The sequence below is a fragment of the Marmota monax genome, unplaced genomic scaffold, assembly GCF_021218885.2.
Source record: "Marmota monax isolate L192 unplaced genomic scaffold, Marmota_monax_Labrador192_F-V1.1 WCK01_AAM20220418_F8-fsc01387, whole genome shotgun sequence".
In the NCBI taxonomy this organism is placed as follows: domain Eukaryota; kingdom Metazoa; phylum Chordata; class Mammalia; order Rodentia; family Sciuridae; genus Marmota; species Marmota monax.
In genome coordinates, this window is record NW_026694990.1 from 23,495 (window position 1) to 42,795 (window position 19,301).

At 36.2% G+C, this 19,301-nt stretch overlaps 1 pseudogene; it reads right to left on the reverse strand.

The window, feature by feature from the left end:
• Positions 1-4,571: 4,571 nt before the first annotated feature.
• LOC124081295 (large ribosomal subunit protein uL23-like) lies at positions 4,572-5,063 on the reverse strand (annotated as a pseudogene).
• Positions 5,064-19,301: the final 14,238 nt, after the last annotated feature.

The following is a 19,301-nucleotide window of genomic DNA, read 5'->3' on the forward strand; positions in this document are numbered from 1 at the left end:
TAAATGGCCAACAAATGTATGAAAAAATGTTTAGTTTCATTAGCAACTAGGGAGATGCAAATCGAAACTACACTGGAATTTCATCTCACACCAGTCAGAATGGCAATCATCAAGTATGCGTACAATAATAAATGCTGGAGAGGACATGGAGAAAAAGAAACTCTTTTTCACTGTTGGTGGGATTACACATTAGGACAACCACTGTGGAAATCAGTATGGAGTTTTCTCAAAAGACTAGGAATGAAACCACCATTACCCAGGTATATCTCCCCTTGCTATTTATCCTAAAGAATTAAAGTCATCTTACTACAGTGATGTGTGCATATCTGTGTTTATAGCAGCACAATTCACAATAGACAAACTATGAAACCAGCTTAGGTGTCTATCAATGGATAAATTTTAAAAAATATGATATTACATACACACACACACACACACAGGAATTTTATTCAGCCATAAAGAAAAGTGAAATTATGTCATTCACAGGAAAATGGATGGAACTAGAGATCATTATATTAAGCAAAATAAGGAAAAATCAGGTCAAGAGTTTTCTATGTTTTCTCTCATATGTGGAAGCTCTGCGGGGGAGAAAGTTGTGTGTGGGAGACATAAAAATCAAAGGGAGGTAAGTAGAGGAAAGGGACCATGATATGGAAGAATTCAGCCATTGATTAAAAACTGTGAGTGAATGTTATGGTTTAGATATGAGGTGTCCCCCAAAAGTTTATGTGAGACACTATAAGGAAGTTAAGAGGTGAATTGATCAGAGTATCTAATCAGTGCATCAATACCATTGATAGGGATTATCTGTAGGTAGATAAGGTGTGACTGGAGAAAGAGGGTCACTGAGGGTGTGGCTTTGGGGTTTATATTTGTCTGTGATGAGGAGGGCTCTCTCTCTCTCTCTCTGCTTTCTAGATGCCATGTCCCCAACTGCTTTCCTCTGTCACACTCTTCTGCTGTGATGTTCTGACTCATCTCAGGACCTGAGGAATGGAAGCCATCTGACTTCTGAAACCATGAGTCCCCAAATAAACTTTTCTTTCTCAAAATTGTGCTTGTCAGTTCTTTTGGTCACAACAGTGAAAAAATGTTGAAAAAGTGAAAAAAAAAGCTGAATAAAAACAAGAACAGGAATAATTAAATTTAATAGAGATGGTATAATATGAAAATCAACAACAACAACAGCACACAAGAGTCATAGAATACTCCCCACTGTGTCAAATTCAACACAATTTCCTTAAAAACACAAGAAACACTTTTAGAGATAAGACCTTTTCGAGATACTGTGGGAGTCACAGACTTGTGGAATGCAGGGCCTGAAATGAAGGAACTCATGTTCTAAATGAGCAAAAAATAAGAAAAAATATATAATCAAGATAACATCTTTCAAAAAAAGATGTACTCAGCTGGGAGGAGTGGCAGGCATGGTGGGGCATGTTTGTAATCTCAGTGGCTTGGGAGGTTGATGCAGGAGGCTCACAAGTTCAAAGCCAGCCTCAGCAATTTAGTGAGGCCCTTAGCTAAATTAGTGAGGTACTATTTCAACATAAATATATTTAATATGTCAACATAAATATATTAAATATATGTGAAATATATTTAACATATTTAAATATATTTAACATATTGAATATGTCTGTTGACATATTAAAAAGTGTTGGGGATCCTAGAAATGGACATTATTTAGGCAAAGGGTCTATATAAAGCCTTCTGAAAAAATGAATTTTTTTTTAAGTTAGTGGCAATTATGACATTTAAATCTAAGTAGACTAAATGTTAAATGGATCATTTCTTTATTAATAGAAAGAGGGATAATGAAATGAAATATACAGAAATATGTTCTAGATCTGGAAGTGTAAATATTGACAATACAATGAAGTTTAGAGGTGAAATAATCAGAGTACCTACTCAGTACATCAATCCACTCATAGGGATTAACTGTAGATAGGTCAGGTGTGACTGGAGAAGGAGGGTCACTGGGGGTGTGGCTTTGGGGTTTATATTTGTCTGTGATGAGGAGAGCTCTCTCTCTCTCTCTCTCTCTCTCTGCTTTCTGGGTGCCATGTCCCCAACTGCTTTCCTCTGTCACTAATTCTGTAAAAATATATAAATATTGACAATAGTCTTCCAACTTTGACCTCATTTGAGACACATTTCAAAAGCAAAAAAATGAGCACAAGGAGTTATAGTGAAGATTATTTAAAATATAATTTTGTCTAATGTGAAAAACCTTTTGAAATATAGGCCTCATCTGTTGTTTGTAATAATATTATTGCAAATGAGAGCTTAAAACCTTCAAAATTAAAGAGGCACTTAGAAACTCATAATGTAAAACTTATTTATAAACCTCTTGAGTATTTTTATTCAAGAGAAAAAAAAAACTCAGAAAGTTATCAACACAATTTCTTTGTAGCTCTACTGCGTTAGTGAGAAACCTTACTGTCATCATATTTAGTTGTGCATCATGTGGAAAAAAAATGGCTCACACAACTGCTGAAAAAGTTATCTTTCCAGCATGTTTGGATATGATGAATACAATTTTTGATGATAAGTCAGCTGATAAATTAAGGACTATACCTAGTGACAGCAAAATATCTCTTTGAATTTGTACCATTACAGAACATTTTTTGTTGATTTTTAAAATCAACACATTCCTGGGTTACAATCTAGTATAGTTTTTGCAATCCAGCTTGATGAAGTCACTGATATTGGAAGCTTCACAGTATTTTTAGTTTATATCAGATATGTATGGTGGAATGATTTTATGGAGGATTTTTACACTTTTAAAATTTAACCTCGGGGCTGGGGTTGTGGCTCAGTGGCAAAGCACTTGCCTGGAATGTGTGAGGCACTGGGTTTGATCCTCAGCATCACATAAAAATAAATAGATAGAAATAAAGGTATAAAACAATTTAACCTCATATCTAAGTGAATTAGATATTTTTACAGAATTAGTGCATTGTGAGTCAATATACATTTTACATTTTACTTTTTGCTTTCTATGTCTCATGTCTTTTTGTTCCTCTATTTTGCTTTTATTACATCTTTACATTGAGTGAATAGTTCCTAACAGCATTTAAATTTCATTAGTGATTTAATAGATAGTGGTTGCTCTAGTGCTTTTCATGCACACACATACACACATACACACATACACACACATACACACATACACACACAAACACACACATATATGTATATTAACTGTTGTGCTATAATTGGCAAATATATTACACATATATTTCCCTACATTATAGATATCCTCCTACATTATATGTATGTTATTTTAAAACCAGTTATGGGAATAATCAGGGAAATATGTATTCATAGTGTCTTTTATAATTGCACAGGTACTTTTGTAGAACTCTCTGAATTCAAATTATTGTCTCAAGTTTCTTTCTTTTACCTGAGGCACTTTCTTGTAAGAAAAAAGTATATCTTGTAGGTCTAGTGACAAATTCTTTCAATATTGGTTCATCTGGAGAAATCTTGATTTTGCCTTCATTCTTAAACACTAACTTTGTGGCTATAGCATTCTTTGTTGACAGTTATTTTCTTTGAGCACTTTGATTACGTATTCAACTGACTTATGGCTTTCTTTGTTTCTGCCAAAATCAGCTATTGATTTTCCAGGAGTTTTCTTGTAAGCCATGAGTCATGTTTCCCGCTCCACCCCCTGCTTCCAAGATTTTCTCCCTGTCAGTGACTTTTAGTGTTTTCACTACAATATGCCTGTGTGTCTCTGTTAATTTATTCTATTTGGAGTTCCTTGAGCTTTCTGGATTCTGTTAATATTAAATAGCAACTCTGAGACAGATTATGCAAAACAAAGTCTATTTTGGAATGGCAAGCGATTGCTCTCTGGGAAAGGGGAAGCCTTCAAACATAAAAGAGAGAAGTGCACATAAATTATTTTGAAGCAAACAGAATGTTGGTTACAGGGGCTTACTGTAGAAATTGATGTCAGTTTATTAGTGAAGATAGTTGTCAGGTGAATGCTTTTGTGAAAATGAGTGCACAGCTGTCTTTGTGTGACTCCTGTAGCAAGCTGTAGTTTGGCAAAAACTTTCTGATTATTTTTTGTATAAACCCAGTGCAGGAGTGCCCCTCATGGCTTCCAGTTCCTTTTCATTAGAGTTAGAGAAAATGACATCATTTTGGTGTTGCTAACTTTCACAGTTTGTAGGATATTTTTTTCAATAACTTTAAGAAGGTTTTCATTGTTATTTTTTAAATCAGTTTTTGCTTTCTCCATCTCCTCTCCTTCATGCACTCGAATTACACGTATGGGTGCATTTAATAGTGTTCCATATTTTTTCTGAGTCTCCATTCACTTTTCTTCATCCTTTTTTTCCCATTTTTGACTTGCATGGTCTCTTATTGAGTTCAATAATTCCTTTTTCTGCCACTTCAAACCTACTGTTGAATCCCCTTAGTGAATTTTTATTTTGACAATTGGCCCTTTCAACTCCAGAATTTCCACTTAGCTCTGTTTCATACCTTTCATATCTTTATTGATATTTTCTTTTTGATGCAGACCTTCCTTTACTCCTTATCATTCTCTTTTTTAGGTCTGTGAACATATTTTTTATGTTGGAAAAAAGGGTATATTTAGAATCAGATAGTTGAATTCTGATTAGATTATCCCAATTTTGTTGGCAACATCCAAAGCATCATAATCAGGAGACAGTTGAAGGTATGCTTTTTTCTCTCCATCAGGCCTGATCAGGATGTTAACCTTGGCTATATCAATGTCATAGAGCTTCTTGACAGCTTGTTTGAGCTGGTGTTTGCAATCTTCTTCATGGCTGACTCAGCAGAAGGGGGGGGAACTTGATGATGGCACAGTGGTCAAACTTGTTTCTCCTGGGGGTGCTCTTCTGAGGATATATGGGCTGCCTCTGGAGCCGCAATGTCTTGGGTCAGCAGAAGGTAGGTGATATGCAGATCTTTTTGTGGCTGTAGATATCCCTCAACACTGCCTTCTTGACCTTCAAAGCTTTTGGTTTGGCTTCAGCTTTGGGAGGGGCAGGAGCTTCCTTCTAAGCTTTTGGTGCCATCTTGGTGAAAAAGGCCTGTAAGCATATTTATAATGAGCACTTTGAAGCTTTTTTATATTAAATCCATCATCTGGTTGTTATCACAGGCAGTTTTTGTTTGTTCTTGTTTTGGGGTGTATTGCTCATACTTCCCTGATTCTTTGAATGTCTCATCAGTTTTGCTAAACCTGAACATTTTAGGAAATATAGCATTCTGGGTACTGAGCCTCCTTCCCTTGCTTGTTATTTGCTTGTTTATTTGTGTAAGGATTGGCTGGGTTGTTTCTTTTTTAAAAAATTATTTGTTCTTTTTAGATATACATGACCGTGGAGTATATTTTGGTGGCTGGATTATTTCATTGATATTTATTTTCTTCCTCTCACCCCACATTGCTGAACCTCCGAGTTGCTCTTCATGGAGGCCTGGCTTTGGCGATGCCCACAGTGACCCTGGAATGGGCGTGGTACTGGTAGGACTCTCTTCTGCTCTTCATTTACCATGCCTAGCTGGTAAACTTCACTGTCTGCCATGTTTTCAACAGTGCCCTGGGGCAGAAATTCTTCCATAAACTAATCCAATAAAATTGTGACTCCTATGAACTAATTTTTCTGAGGTGTTTACTAATTGTCCTGAGTCCAGGAGGGACTAGCCTATAACTAGCCAACCTAAAGTCCAGGGTATATCCTCATAAGATACCTGAATCTCCTTCCAGCTGGCTTTCACCTCAACTTCTCTTGCTCTTGAGAGTGTCTTTAGGTTCAGATTTCTCCAAGCTCTATTACAAATGAAGTCACTTCCTTTGGGAATATATCAGAGGTTATCTATTTCAGAGCCTGCAGTTCCTGACCAAGCAAAATCTCTAAGTCAAAGTTTAGGCACTGGGCATTGGGACAATGGTAAGCTTCTCTAAGTGACCACCTGACTCTAGTAGTTGAGCATTTGGCTGAGAGGATGGCCACCAGCCTGTAGTTCACTCAGCCTGCCTATCCTGGGGTGGAGCCACCACCTGGGGTGGAGCCACCACCTTACAAAAGGAGGAAAGAGTTGCAGGCCCCCAGAATCCTTAGCATGCCACACCCAAGGTAGACCCTTCATTCCTCAAGTGAGGGTTTGGCAGAAGAGGGGAACTCTGACTTCTCCAGTGCACTTAGCCTCAGCAAAGGGCTGGCAGGTAGCTGGGGAACAATGAGAAACTGTGAAGGCCTGCTCCTCCTAATAATAAGGTTCCATGGCTTGAAGCTGGGGGCAGAGGGAACCTTGTGCTCAAGGCTGCAGCAGTCTAGAGCAGAGTCTGTCTTGCTGAGCTGAGAGGGAGTGAGAAGACTTGGCTTCAATACCATAGAGCCTGATTTTCTTACTAAGTTTTCGTAGATATTCTTGAATAGAGGCTTCACTATTTGCTGTTTGCCTTCAGGATAATGTCAAGAAGTGGCCAGTGGTGCTCCTCACACTTTCATGCCAAAAGTCTACTTCCTTACATGATATTCATGAATGCAAACACTACAGAAATAAAGAACAGTGGTTTCCACAGGTTTAGGCAAGTGTGGGAGCAAGTGTGGGGAGAGAAGTAACCATGGCTATAAAAGGGCAACATAAACCTTGCAGTAATGTTCTGTATCTTGACCATGTCAATGTTAATATCCTGGTTGTGATTTTACAGTGAAGTGTTGTCATTTGGGGATGTTGGGTACAGGGTACATAAGATCTCATTGTATCATTTGCTACAATTGCATGGACATCTTCAAGCATTCAAAATAACAAGTTTAAATGATGTAAAATGTCTCCAATATAGCAATAAATTATAAAATAAAAATAATAACATATTCTTTCTGAATGCAGTTGTCCCTAGGGAATTGGTTCCAAGACCCTCTGTGTATACCAAATCCACTGCCCAAGTCCCTTTTAGAAAATGGCACAGTATTTGCATATCAGCTACACATACCCTCCTCTATACTTTAAATCATCTTTAGGTTAGATATAATTCAGTGTAAATGCTTTATATACAGATGTTACATTATACTTTTTAGGGAAAATAATGAGGGAGAAAAGTATACATATTTAGGACAGGTGCAAATTTTTCTGAATATTTCTGATCAATGGTTGGTTGTATCCCACTGAGATGGAGGGTTAACTATTTATTAAAAATGAATATTTATAGAAGCATAATAGGGATGGGGGAATTATTTAAAATACAGTGTTAAGTAACCTGTGCAAGATTTAAAAAATCTTATATAAGTTCACTTTTGTAAAAGCCAGAGATGTATATTTTAGAAAAAAAGACTGAAATATGCATTAAAGTGACCTCAGTGATTGTCTCATAATGAAGACTTCCAATTTTCTTCATTGACCTGACAAAAAAGTTGTGTGATTATTTTCATTAAAAAAAATGTGACTCACTGTATTTTTTCTGGCCTTGGATTTTATATAACAAAAAACTCAAATATCCAGTAGTCTCACTGAGAGAGAGCAGTTTATTGACAACTATTGTACATGATAAATTCTCTAAGAAGTCATCACTAATTCCTGGTTACATAGAATGTATATGAATATTTTATCCTGGAGCAAGACTTAAGTTATGAAATAGAACTTTATCACTTGGCTACTAACGTTTTCTTCCCAGTGTTGAAGACGGAAGATCACTTGGTCTCCTTTTGCCTTCCTTCACAGGTATTCCTTTATTCTTGAGAGATCTATAGAAAACTTCAATAAATCCTATGTAGAATTGTTCCTGTCTGCATAAGGAATGACCCACTTTCCCAACTCCTGATTCATATGTAAAACAAGGATTTCTACTTTTCTGCCCTTACCTGGGAACTGGCAAGTCTAGATTATTTCAAAGTTGTCCACCTGTATTAGGGGCACAGGCACCATGCCAGGCTTTCTTTTTTTTTTTTTTTTTTTTGCTTATGTGTATTTTTTTTATTGGTTGTTCAAAACATTACAAAGCTCTTGACATATCATATTTCATGCATTAGATTCAAGTTGGTTATGAACTCCCAATTTTACCCCAAATACAGTGTTTGCCTGGTGCTATCAGGGGGCTGACTAATAATGCCACATACATGGTCATTAATCAGGGCATGGGGGGGGGAAGTTAGTGAATATACAGTGATGAAAACTAAACTACAAAATTTATAGTCTAATTTCTAGAAATTATACTTTCTATCCAAAGAGTAGAATCCAAGACTCCCTGTGGATACCAAGGTTTCCATTCCATAATTCTATATTAAGTGACTAAGAGCACTAACAGTGTATTGGCAAGCTCCTGAATTCCAGTGACTTAGTTATGCCAAGAATAACTTCAACAAATAATGGCTTTGCCTTGCTTCCAATATATACTTGGAAAAGAATCCACTACTGGGCAATTTTTTAAAGTTAATATTGTTTAGACATATTGAGAAATTAGTTTTCTCTGGGATAATTAAATGTTTTTATTTATATTTTTGGTGAAATGAGTTTTTCAAACCATTCTGTTCCACTTTCTGTGTTTTTATTATAGCATTGTAGTTATATATAATGTTAAAGTTTATTTTGACAAAATTATAGAAACATGAACTAAAATTTCTCCAATTCAGACCCCAGTACTTCCCCTTTCCCTTTCCTCCTCCCTCCTTCCCCTGTGCTTTTTCCTCTCTTGAAACTTCTTCTATTTAGTTTTTTTTTAATTAGTGCTTATGGATATACACAATGGTGAAATTCACTGTGGCTTATTCATATATAAAATAGGAAAGTTTGGTCAGATTCACTCCAGGGTTCCATTTCCTGTCTCTCTTCCCTCCCCCCCCCCTCAATCTCCTTCCTTTACTCCACTAATCTCTTTTTTATTTCCATGGGACCTCCCCCACCCATGCTTTCTCCCCATTTCTTATTAAAAAACATTTGACTTTCTGGCTCTGGTTTATTTTACTTAGCCTGATGTTCTCCATTTCCATGCATTTGTCAGCAAAAACCATTATTTGATTCATCATGTGTGTTCATTATTAAACACAAAATAGAGTTTAGCTTAGTTTAGTTTAGCTAATTAATTAGTTTAGCTAATGTATATGTATATATATTATATGTATGTGTGTGTATGTGTGTGTGTGTGTATATATCTCACTTTTTCTTTATCCATTAGTCTGTTGATGGGCATGTGGCCCATTTTAGTAAAATAAAAATTAATGCTGATTAATATTTATCATGTTCCAGGAAACAGCCAAGTATTAACATAGGTGTTTTCAACACCTCCATTTTGGTGATGAAAAAATAGTTGATCAAAAGAGTAAATACTTGACCAAGGTACGGATTAGGGCAAACTTCTGATCTTATGACCATGAACATAGGGTTCTTTGAATTTCATTATATAACTGTTTCACTAGTTGAGCTCTGGTGTAACTCTGATCAGATTTTTTTTTCTTGGAGGGGTATTGGAAGAGGAAATATTGCATTGAGTGTTTGGAATTCATAGAATGAAGGCCCACTAAACTTTTATTCAGATACTCTGATGATCTCAGATAAATAAATATTTGAAATTCCTGGTCTTAGCACTTAGGCAGAACTGGGTTTAAATCTTAAAAATCTCTTGGATTTATTAAGGTTATTAATTCTTAGTGTACTACACACTTATTAATTAATTTGACAAATATTTATTGAGTGCTAATAATTATCATAGGTGCTGTAGACCGGCAGGTGATAAAAATGCAAGTCTATTATTATCACAATTAATTGCTCCTGGAGGTGTTGCTTTGCCAGAGCAAAATAATCAGTGAATAGTAATATGGCTTTCCCTCAAATTGTCCTGTGACAATCAGCAGGTGTAATCATGGATTTTTTCAGTGTCCATCTCGTGCATCACAGGTACTAATACATCACTAGCAGGGAGAATCCAGCACCAGAATTATAGCATCAGAGTCATTTCCTTCTCTTTTAAAGCTGACCAGGGACTTCCCACAGACACATAAAAAATATCCCCCGGCTAACATCAAATACTTGGATCCTTATTCTTCACTCAGCTTTGCAACCTCAAAATGTGACTTCTTGGCTCTCTGTCTGTTATATCTTATTTCTTTCCATAAAGCTTCATTGCCAACAGCTGTCCTGCTCCTTATACCCTTTCTCCTCAAGTCCTGGGATCAGACCATCGTGGCAAATATGTCTGCAGGAAACAAGTGATGCTGCTCCACTCTCCACCCTTATTGGTTGAACAGAAATGTTGATGAAGAAATGGGGATTTCCAGAAAGCTTTTATTTATCAAAATACATCAGTGCAAAGAGCTGGAATGCCTTCCCAAATAGGAATTAGCCTGAAATGAAACCAATGAGACAGTTTCTGGATTTGAGGATTGAACCCACATGTGCTGTCTCTGAAAAAAGAGAAGGCATATTTCTTCTAAAAGGATCAGTCTTTCCCATTTCCTCAAGAGATATTTTCTGGTACAATTATGAGAATACTAGTGATCAGTAAATCCAAACCCTCCACTCTATCATCACTTCCTAGCCTTATGACTACACTGGAATTACCCAAATGATATCCTGGTTGATTTTCCATCTTATCTCATTTGCCTTTGTGGGTGGTTCTAGTCTGTACATTTCCTCCCATTCCTCAAAGAAGGCAGGACTCCTCTCCTTGGGTGCATCATTTATCCTTTGATGCTCCTGTGATATAATTTCATTATCTCTTCTTTGCCCCTTTTGTTCCCTTAATCAACCTGAAACATTTTCCCTTTTGATGAATTATACTATCTCTAACATACACAGAGAACTCAAATTTTAATTTTTAATATTCTTATGGGATTGTAAAACCTTTAAACAATTTTGTCAACCTTTGGAAATTTATTGCCCCACCAATTTGTGCTCTTATGTTGCCTTTTAAACACTTTTATTACAGTACTTGTTGCATTGTAGTATAGTAAGTTTATATTGGCTCTGAACTGCTAGGAAATGAGATATACAGATTCCATTCATACTTGTAATGTCATCATCTTAAAGAATGCTTTGTATAATTGTTGTATTAATACATTTGAAAATAAGTTTATATTCTCCAAAGAGAAAAAAAAAACGTGTTTTTCTTTTTGACCTCAGGATATGATTTTCATGTTCTTATTATCACTTCCAAAAATGGTATAGAATGTTATATGAAGAGTTGTTATAAAGAATAATGAGATAATTGGAAAATGTCTAACCCAGGACCTGCAACTATTGATTTTACTTTTCATCATTGGCTCTGCACTTCCTTCTGGTAGCCAGCAGGTGGGAGATGATCCTCATCTCTTTTCTTTAAGTCTTCTCACCACCAAGATTTAATTTTCTACAAGAAATGATATACTAGCATCATAACAATTTGCCTTCCATTTAATTCTGGATAGGGGTTTTCCAACTATGCCTGAAAAGGAACAAACTGATTCTAGTACTCCACACCCATCCAAATCATGCTTGAAAATGAAGAGGAGTTTCGGCACTCACATAGCCATATCCTGTTCCTTCCTACAAACTCCAGATATTAGCTCTTCTTCTCACTGCATAACTCTTAAACCATCTACACCATGTTCTCACAGGCTTAAAACCAGACATGCTGAGGTTATTTTTTTCATGCTGGGGTTATTATAACACTGTTATTTTCTGGAAATGATTGAATGACTTCACCTTTGTAGAAAGGAAATGGAAAAATCACAGAGATGTTCATAAAGTGCCTTTGTTCAGAAAACTGACCTGCTTCAGTCTGGGCCTAGGATAGAGAAATAAACTGAGGATTAAGGATTAAATCAACTCGTCCAATAATGGTACTTTGCATGAATTTGAAAGGGTACAAGGCTTTCAATACTACCAGACTTACCAGTAAATCACCATAACCCCCACCTTCAGTCTTGATGCTCTTCCTATACCTGTGTGACACCTGTACCAGTACTAGTCAGCTTTTCGTTATTGTAATGAAATGCCTGACACAGGCTACTTAAGGGGAAAAGCAGGTTTATCTAGCTCACATTTTTGGAGAATCAAAGGCATGGTGCCTACACTGCCTCAGTTCTGGCCAAGTCCCCATAACAGTTAGCAGGTGGTTGATGGCAATGTTGGGAAACCATGTCTCAAGCAAAGAAGCAGAAAGAGAGAGAGAGGGGGATACGTGGGCCAGGCTTGCTCCTTTTATAACAATTTCTCACAAAGTGGTCACATGAAAACTGCTAAAGGTCACAAAAAGTACCTCCAGTCACCAATGACCTAAAGATTTTCCACTAGGCCCCACCTCTTGAGGGTTCCAAAACACCTTTCAACACCACCTCCCTGGAGAGCAAGCCTCCAGTCAACCTGGACAGTTGGGGAATACTCAAATCATAGCAACATTGTGTTGCCAAGAGTTGATTTTGCTGTTTTTTGTTTGCAGATTTTGGTTCACAACCTTCCTACAGAAGTCATTGCTCTGCCAGATTCTCAGCCTGTAACACAGCAGGCCCTCCCTGCACGTCTTCCCTGTCCAAAACCATTCTGCAGTCTGCATGTTCACATCCATCAGTTTGGACATCTTAGACTAAGCCACCTCACCATCCCTCCTGAACTGCTCTTGCTCATGTGGTTCCTGCTGGTTCCTTTCCTTCTGCTCTGCCTTTGAATAATGTCTTCCTCTTTTCTGCTTCAAGTCTTACTTCCTCAAATAAATGAGCAACATTTTCAAGTTTTCTCTAAAAACTTCAAGCTACATGAATATATTCTTTCTCTCCTTTTCTTAAATTTTGTTACTTTTAAATGATTCCATTTGTATTTTTATTGTAATTTGTGTGCATGTATAATGCTGAGGATTGAACCCAGGCTCTGGTGTATGCTAGGCAAGCACTCTACCACTGAGTTATATTACCATTGTTATAATTTTAAGTGTCTATATATTTATTTAATGCATTATTCATTAAGTCAACAACTATTAACATTCCATTTTATGAACCAGCTATTTTTTCTAGAAACTGAGGAGAGATTAGTACACAAAGAATATAAAATCTCTGATGTACAGAGTTTGTGCCCTGTGTGTATTCCTTTACTTCCTGGTGGGTATTGATATTATGAGGTCTATTCATGCTGTATTCTCTGCCTCTGGCATGCTTTTTAGAACACAGTTGGTGTTTGGTAAGCATTTGCTCTGTGAATTTCATCTGTTATACCCCATGCTTCTGTAGTCCTTAAGGCTATTAATATAATGCTTGGCATTCACATGTGATTGGTGAAGATTTGCTGAATTGAATATTTTCAAATTTGAAAATATTGCTTCAGGAGAAGACTAAGATTGACTTTGAAAATGGTGATTAGAGAAATAACTTATCATGCCACGGTCTCTCCTCTCCTTTGTACTTGCTTCCTAAAGAAGATGATGGATGTCTGTCACTTTGTGAAGCCTAACTTATTATAAGTTGATGTCAATTTATTCTAAAGGGATAAAATATAACTTAAAATACAAGAAGGAACAGATTAGGGACCATAAAGACAGGAACTGGAACTGTATACCAGACCTACCAACCCAGTTTAGTCCTCACTCCTTCCTTTCCTTCAATTTCGATAAATGTTCATCAATGTATGTGTTGCTCTTTCCCAAATTTGCCTGCTCTTTTCCCTTCTGTGACTTTCAAAGAATCTGAGGGTGTGGTAATTTGTCATTTTTATTTCTGTTTTTCCTAGCCCAAAATATCAGAGCCCAGCTAGTGAGATGTTCCTAGCATCTGTGGGATAGGCTCATTTTTGGTCCTCATCAGAAACTTTGTAATACATTCCATGACACTCACTGGCATGTGCAATAATTTTTACTGTACCTGTTTAAATATGTTATATTGTGCTGATTAATTTTTTAATGAATTTTGGATTCTGTTTTAAAAAATATTTCTCTATTTCAAGATCATGAATATACTCTCTAATATTGTCTTACAGAAGTTTTATTGTATTGATTTTTATGCATAGATACACAATTCTACTAGATTTAATTGTGTATAGGATATGAGATATGCAAACAGATCCAGCAGGATTGATTGACACACCCATCCTTTCCTGAAGGCTCAACTGAAAACAATTAATCATAAAAGGAAACACTGTGTATGATTCAACATATGTAACATTACTAAGCAGGATTAGAGTAAAGATTAGGCAGGGAAGGTGTCCTGGGAAAAAGGGAAGGGATTGCTATTAAGGTCTGGGCACTGAGTTATCTTGGTGGGAAGGGACAGAAGCATGGATAGGAGGAGACTGTGTGGGCTTCTGCCTTGCTGTAGGCTGTTCTGAACCTGGCTGGTGTTTCCATGGATGTTGGTATTATAAGAGTTGAGCTTACATTTGTATTTTATATGGTCTTCTACCTGTGCGTTGTTTTAATATATAGTGTTAAAATATGAAATATTTCATTTCCTGAACATAGCCTCATAGTCAATATTTTTTGAGTACCACTGAATACTCAGTACCACTGAGCGAGCAGTGTTTTTTAGCATGCCAGGGATGCAGAAGATGACTGAAATGTACGATACCTACACCCACCACAGGGCTATGAACAGAATTAAATGAGATAAGTTATTTGGAAGTATACAACTCAGTGTCTGTTAAAAAAACAAAAGGAAATTCATTATTTGATGTTACCTTCACTTGTCTTAGCATAAACCCATGGCAGTCAGAGATGGGATACCAGAGCTCTTTCAGAGTCCCCATCTGTATTCCAAGAGGAATAAGAGGGAGATAGCAAGCTTTTTATTTGTCCTTTTAATGAGCCAGGACTTCCCACTCAAGTGTGAAAACCCAGATACCAGGTCTCCACCACTCTAAATGCCCAGCTTCTCAAAGCCTTCACTCCACATTTTTCATTACTCTGCAAATACTCTTTTCTCACAAACCTCCTAATTTATTTTGCTATGGAAGTTTCCAGCCATTTTTTTAAATCAGCAATTAACGTAATCATTCTCTTCTATTCTAACTTCTCTCCAAATCTTTACAAAAGCCTGGCTGGTCAGATGTATCTGCTAGAGATAAGTGATGCTTCCTCACTCTCCATACCCATTGGTTATAGAAAAAAAAATCATCTGAGGAGCAATGGGGATTCCCAGTAAATCTCTTCCTCTTTTTTTTTCACCAAAATATCTCACCCAGAAGAAAAGAAATAACATAGAGACTGATAGAAGGATTGATCCCCTTGGGTGCTACCTCCCAAAGGAAAGAAATTACATTCCTTCTAAAAGACCACCATTCCTCCCTCATTTGTGGAATACCAGTTTCTAAAGCACATTTGAGAGCCCAAAGGAACATGGCAATCCTCCCAGACATTCCTGTGGTCGCCATATTGATCTCTATGTCTAATCCTTCAAAACTGAATTGTGAAAATATTTTTTTTCTGCTTCTATTCCAATCTTTCTGAAAGATGCAACTTCTTGGACACATTTTCAGTGCTTTTCCTAATGTACTCTAACTCTGAACATCCAATCAGATCTCCCAGCATTATTTAAGGAGGAATTTTTAAATCCAATCAATCAGATTCCTCACTATTCACTACCTCCTCACCTTCCACCTCGTACAGGTTTTTCATTCCTGTTTCTGCTTTCCAGCTAGTCTCTAATCAACCAGAAACATAAACCATCCCCCACCTTCTGAATATCACCTCCCCTGGAATTTATATCTTTATAAATAGTTCTTACTGTAAAAATAGATGTATAATTAATTTTAACCATTTTGTTTTATCTTGAAAGTTAATTAAAACAATTTGTATTTTTCATAGATGTCTTGATTATAGATCTGTCACATTATTATAGATTCTTTTCTATGTCTATATTTACTATAGAATGTCTATATTTACTATACTATCTATATTTACTATACTATGTCTATATTTACTATACTATCTTCTTGTTTCTTTGGAAATAAGACCTAAATCATATTTATCTTTGCGCCCCCAGAATTAGAAAAATCCTTTGCACATAGACAGCACTCAATAAGCTTCTTGTGAGTTGACTATCCAAACTAGACTGCATATGTATGTACACATACATGGGCTAGAGCCTCAGTCACTGAATGGTGAATGTTGTCAACACACTGAAGCAGAAGACATGAAAAATAGATAATAAGAATATTTTTCTTACTACGTGAATTTAGATATAGAAAATATATGAAAGAAGGATAGTATCTTCCATTCACAAAACTCTCTTTTCACCAAATTACTGCTTAACATGACTTCCTATGTGACTCCAACAACAACTTCTCCTCTTATATAGAAAAAGGTAACTTATTCCCTCTAGAAAATGGAAGGATGAACTAACTAGTGACCAAGAGAGTTAATTCACAGAATCATGTCTCATATAACACCCAATTGTCATAATTCAACGATCACTCGCAGAAGATCTGGACTGGTTCTTTAGGTTTTCAGGAGATTATTTATACTGTCCCACACTTCTCATATATCCACAAACTGTCCATTCAGAGCTGGACCCTGATATCTCATAGAATTATCTGTTCCAGATCCTCTGGAGATGCGCCTCTCATTTCCTCATTTCCCAGACGCTAGAGTCCACCCAGTGAGGAGAGGCTGGCATCAGCCATGTGCTCAGTTAGGGACTCCTGTCCAGAGTTTTCCTAGAATATCCTGTGGGAATTTGTCACTTAGCCCCAATATTTTCCCATTATTTGGTGTGTCTATTTAATGCTGCTGCTTAGACATAGCTTCTATCTCTGACAAGACTAGTAATTCTAGCCCAGAGCTCCATTTTAGTTAATTCTCTGTATCTTCTTGTTCATTTATGACTCACATATGCTATGTCCCATGAACCATGTGTTTGTCGAAGAGCACAATGTTCAACTTTCTCCCAGGTTCTGCTTTGGCTCCCTAACATCTGCTATAATCACAGAAATGTTTCCTCCTCATTGCCTTTTCTATATGCACCTCATTTTTACTCTTCCAATATCTACAAAAATATTCTCAGTTCTCTTGAGGTCTTATATATATATTTTTAATATATATATATTTTTTTTAGTTTTCGTCGGACACAACATCCCTGTATGTGGTGCTGAGGATCAAACCCGGGCCGCACGCATGCCAGGCAAATGCGCTACCACTTGAGCCACATCCCCATCCAGGTCTTATATTTTTTTAAAAGTACATTTTTAAGTTACTTATGTAGTTACACACACACACACATATAATATATATATATATATATATATACATATATAAAGAATTTATGTATATGTTTACTTATTTATGCATGATTAGGGATAAATGAGAATAGCTCTGTCCCCTAACCCTACTTTTCTATTTGGCCACAATATAGATGAGACCTCTGCACTGGGGTGGGAGTCAGTGAAAGGAGGGTGGATCAGCACAGCTGGTGAATAGACACAGGCTCAGAAAACATCCAATTTTCATTCTACATCCTCCATTTCTGCTTTTGGTACATGTCTCACCTCAACTATATCTCAAGAAGTTATTTGAAGGTTTATTCTGGTTGTCTCCTACGTTTTATAAAAAATTAATTTTATTTCATTATTTTTACAAAATAAAATTGCATATAATGATGAAGTACAAAGTGATGTTGTGATAGATGTATACAGGTGGAGTGACTGGACCAAGCTAATTAACATATCCATTACTTTAAATACTTATCATTTACTCTTCTGTGCTATCTGCAATTTTGTATCATTTGGCCAAGATCTCCCTATTCACCTTAACTCATTCCTCTGATAATTACTATTCTACTCTCTGCATCTATAAGTTCGGTTTTTTTAGATTCCACATATAAAAGAAAACACGCAGTATTTGTCTTATTTCACTTAAAAATGCCTGACTTATTTCACTTACAATGATGTCCTTCAGGTTCATCCGTGCTGTTGCAAATGACAGAGGTTCCTTCTAAGGCTGAAGAATATTCCATTGTGTGTGTGTGTGTATCACATTTTCTTTATCTATTCATCTACAGATGGACACTTAGGCTTATTCTACAATTATTTATGGTTATCATAAATAATGCTGCAATAAACATGGGAGCACAGAAATCTCTTCAACATCTGATTTCAAGTTCTTAGGATTATACACCTAGAAATGAGATTGTTGGACCATATTATAGCTCTATTTTTAGTTTTTGAAGACCCTTCATACAGTTTTCCATTAGGGCTGTATCAGTTTATATTCCCACCAATAGTATGCATTGGGTTCCCTTATCTCCACATCCTCTCCAGCACTTTTCCCTCCCTCCCTTCCTTTCTTCTTTCTCTTTCCTCATAATGGGGATTGAACCCAGGGCAAACACTTCCTCCTATTCCATAGGTTGACTCTGTACTTTGTTAATTTTTCCTTTACTATATAGAAGCTTTTTACTTTGATGTAATCTCTTTAATTATTTTTGCTTGTGTTGCCTGAGGTTTCTGAATCAAACCCAAAAAATCATTGAGTGAAGCAGTATCAAGTACCCTTATATTTCCCTTTAGTATTTTTTAAAATTCCAAGTTTTATGTTTAAGTCTTTAATCAATTCTTCATTAATTTTTATATATGGGTGAGTTAAGGATTTAGTTTCATTCTTCTTCATGCAGCTATTCTATTTTCCTAAGACTCTTTATTGAAAAGACTGTCCCTCTTTCCTTGGCAACTTTGTTGAAAATCAACTGGTCATGAATGAATGAGTTCATTTTTGGGATCTCTATTCTGTTTCTTTGTTAGATATGTTTGTTTTTATGCCAATAGTATGCTGTTCCAATTACAATAGTCAGTGTGATACTTCTAGCTTTGTTCTTTTTTTGATTAAGATTGCTATGGCTAGAATGGGTTTTTTTTGTTTGTTTGTTTTTTTTTTGTATGTGTGTGTGCGCGCACATGTGTGTAGTTCTGTAAGAATTTTAGGATTTCTTTCTATTTCTGTGAAAAATGAATTGGAATTGGGAACAGATGGCACTGAGTCTCTAGGTTGCTTTGAGTAGTATGGACCTTTTAATAATATTGATTCTTGAAATCCATGAACATGGAATATATTTCCATTTATTTTTGTATTTTTTTAAAATAGTATTTTAGTTGTAGATGGACACAATATCTTTATTTTATTTATCTATTTTTATGTGGTGCTGAGGATCAAACCCAGGGCCTTCCACATGCTGGGCAAGTGCTCTGCCACTGAGCTACAACCCCAGCCCCATTTGTGTATTTTTCAATGTCTCTCATCAATATTTTGTGGTTTCCCATGTTAAGATCTCTCATTTCTTTGGTCAAATATATTCCTAAGTACTTTATTTTATTTTTTTTGTAGCCACTGTAAATGAGATTGCTTTCTTGATTTCCTTTTCAAATAATAT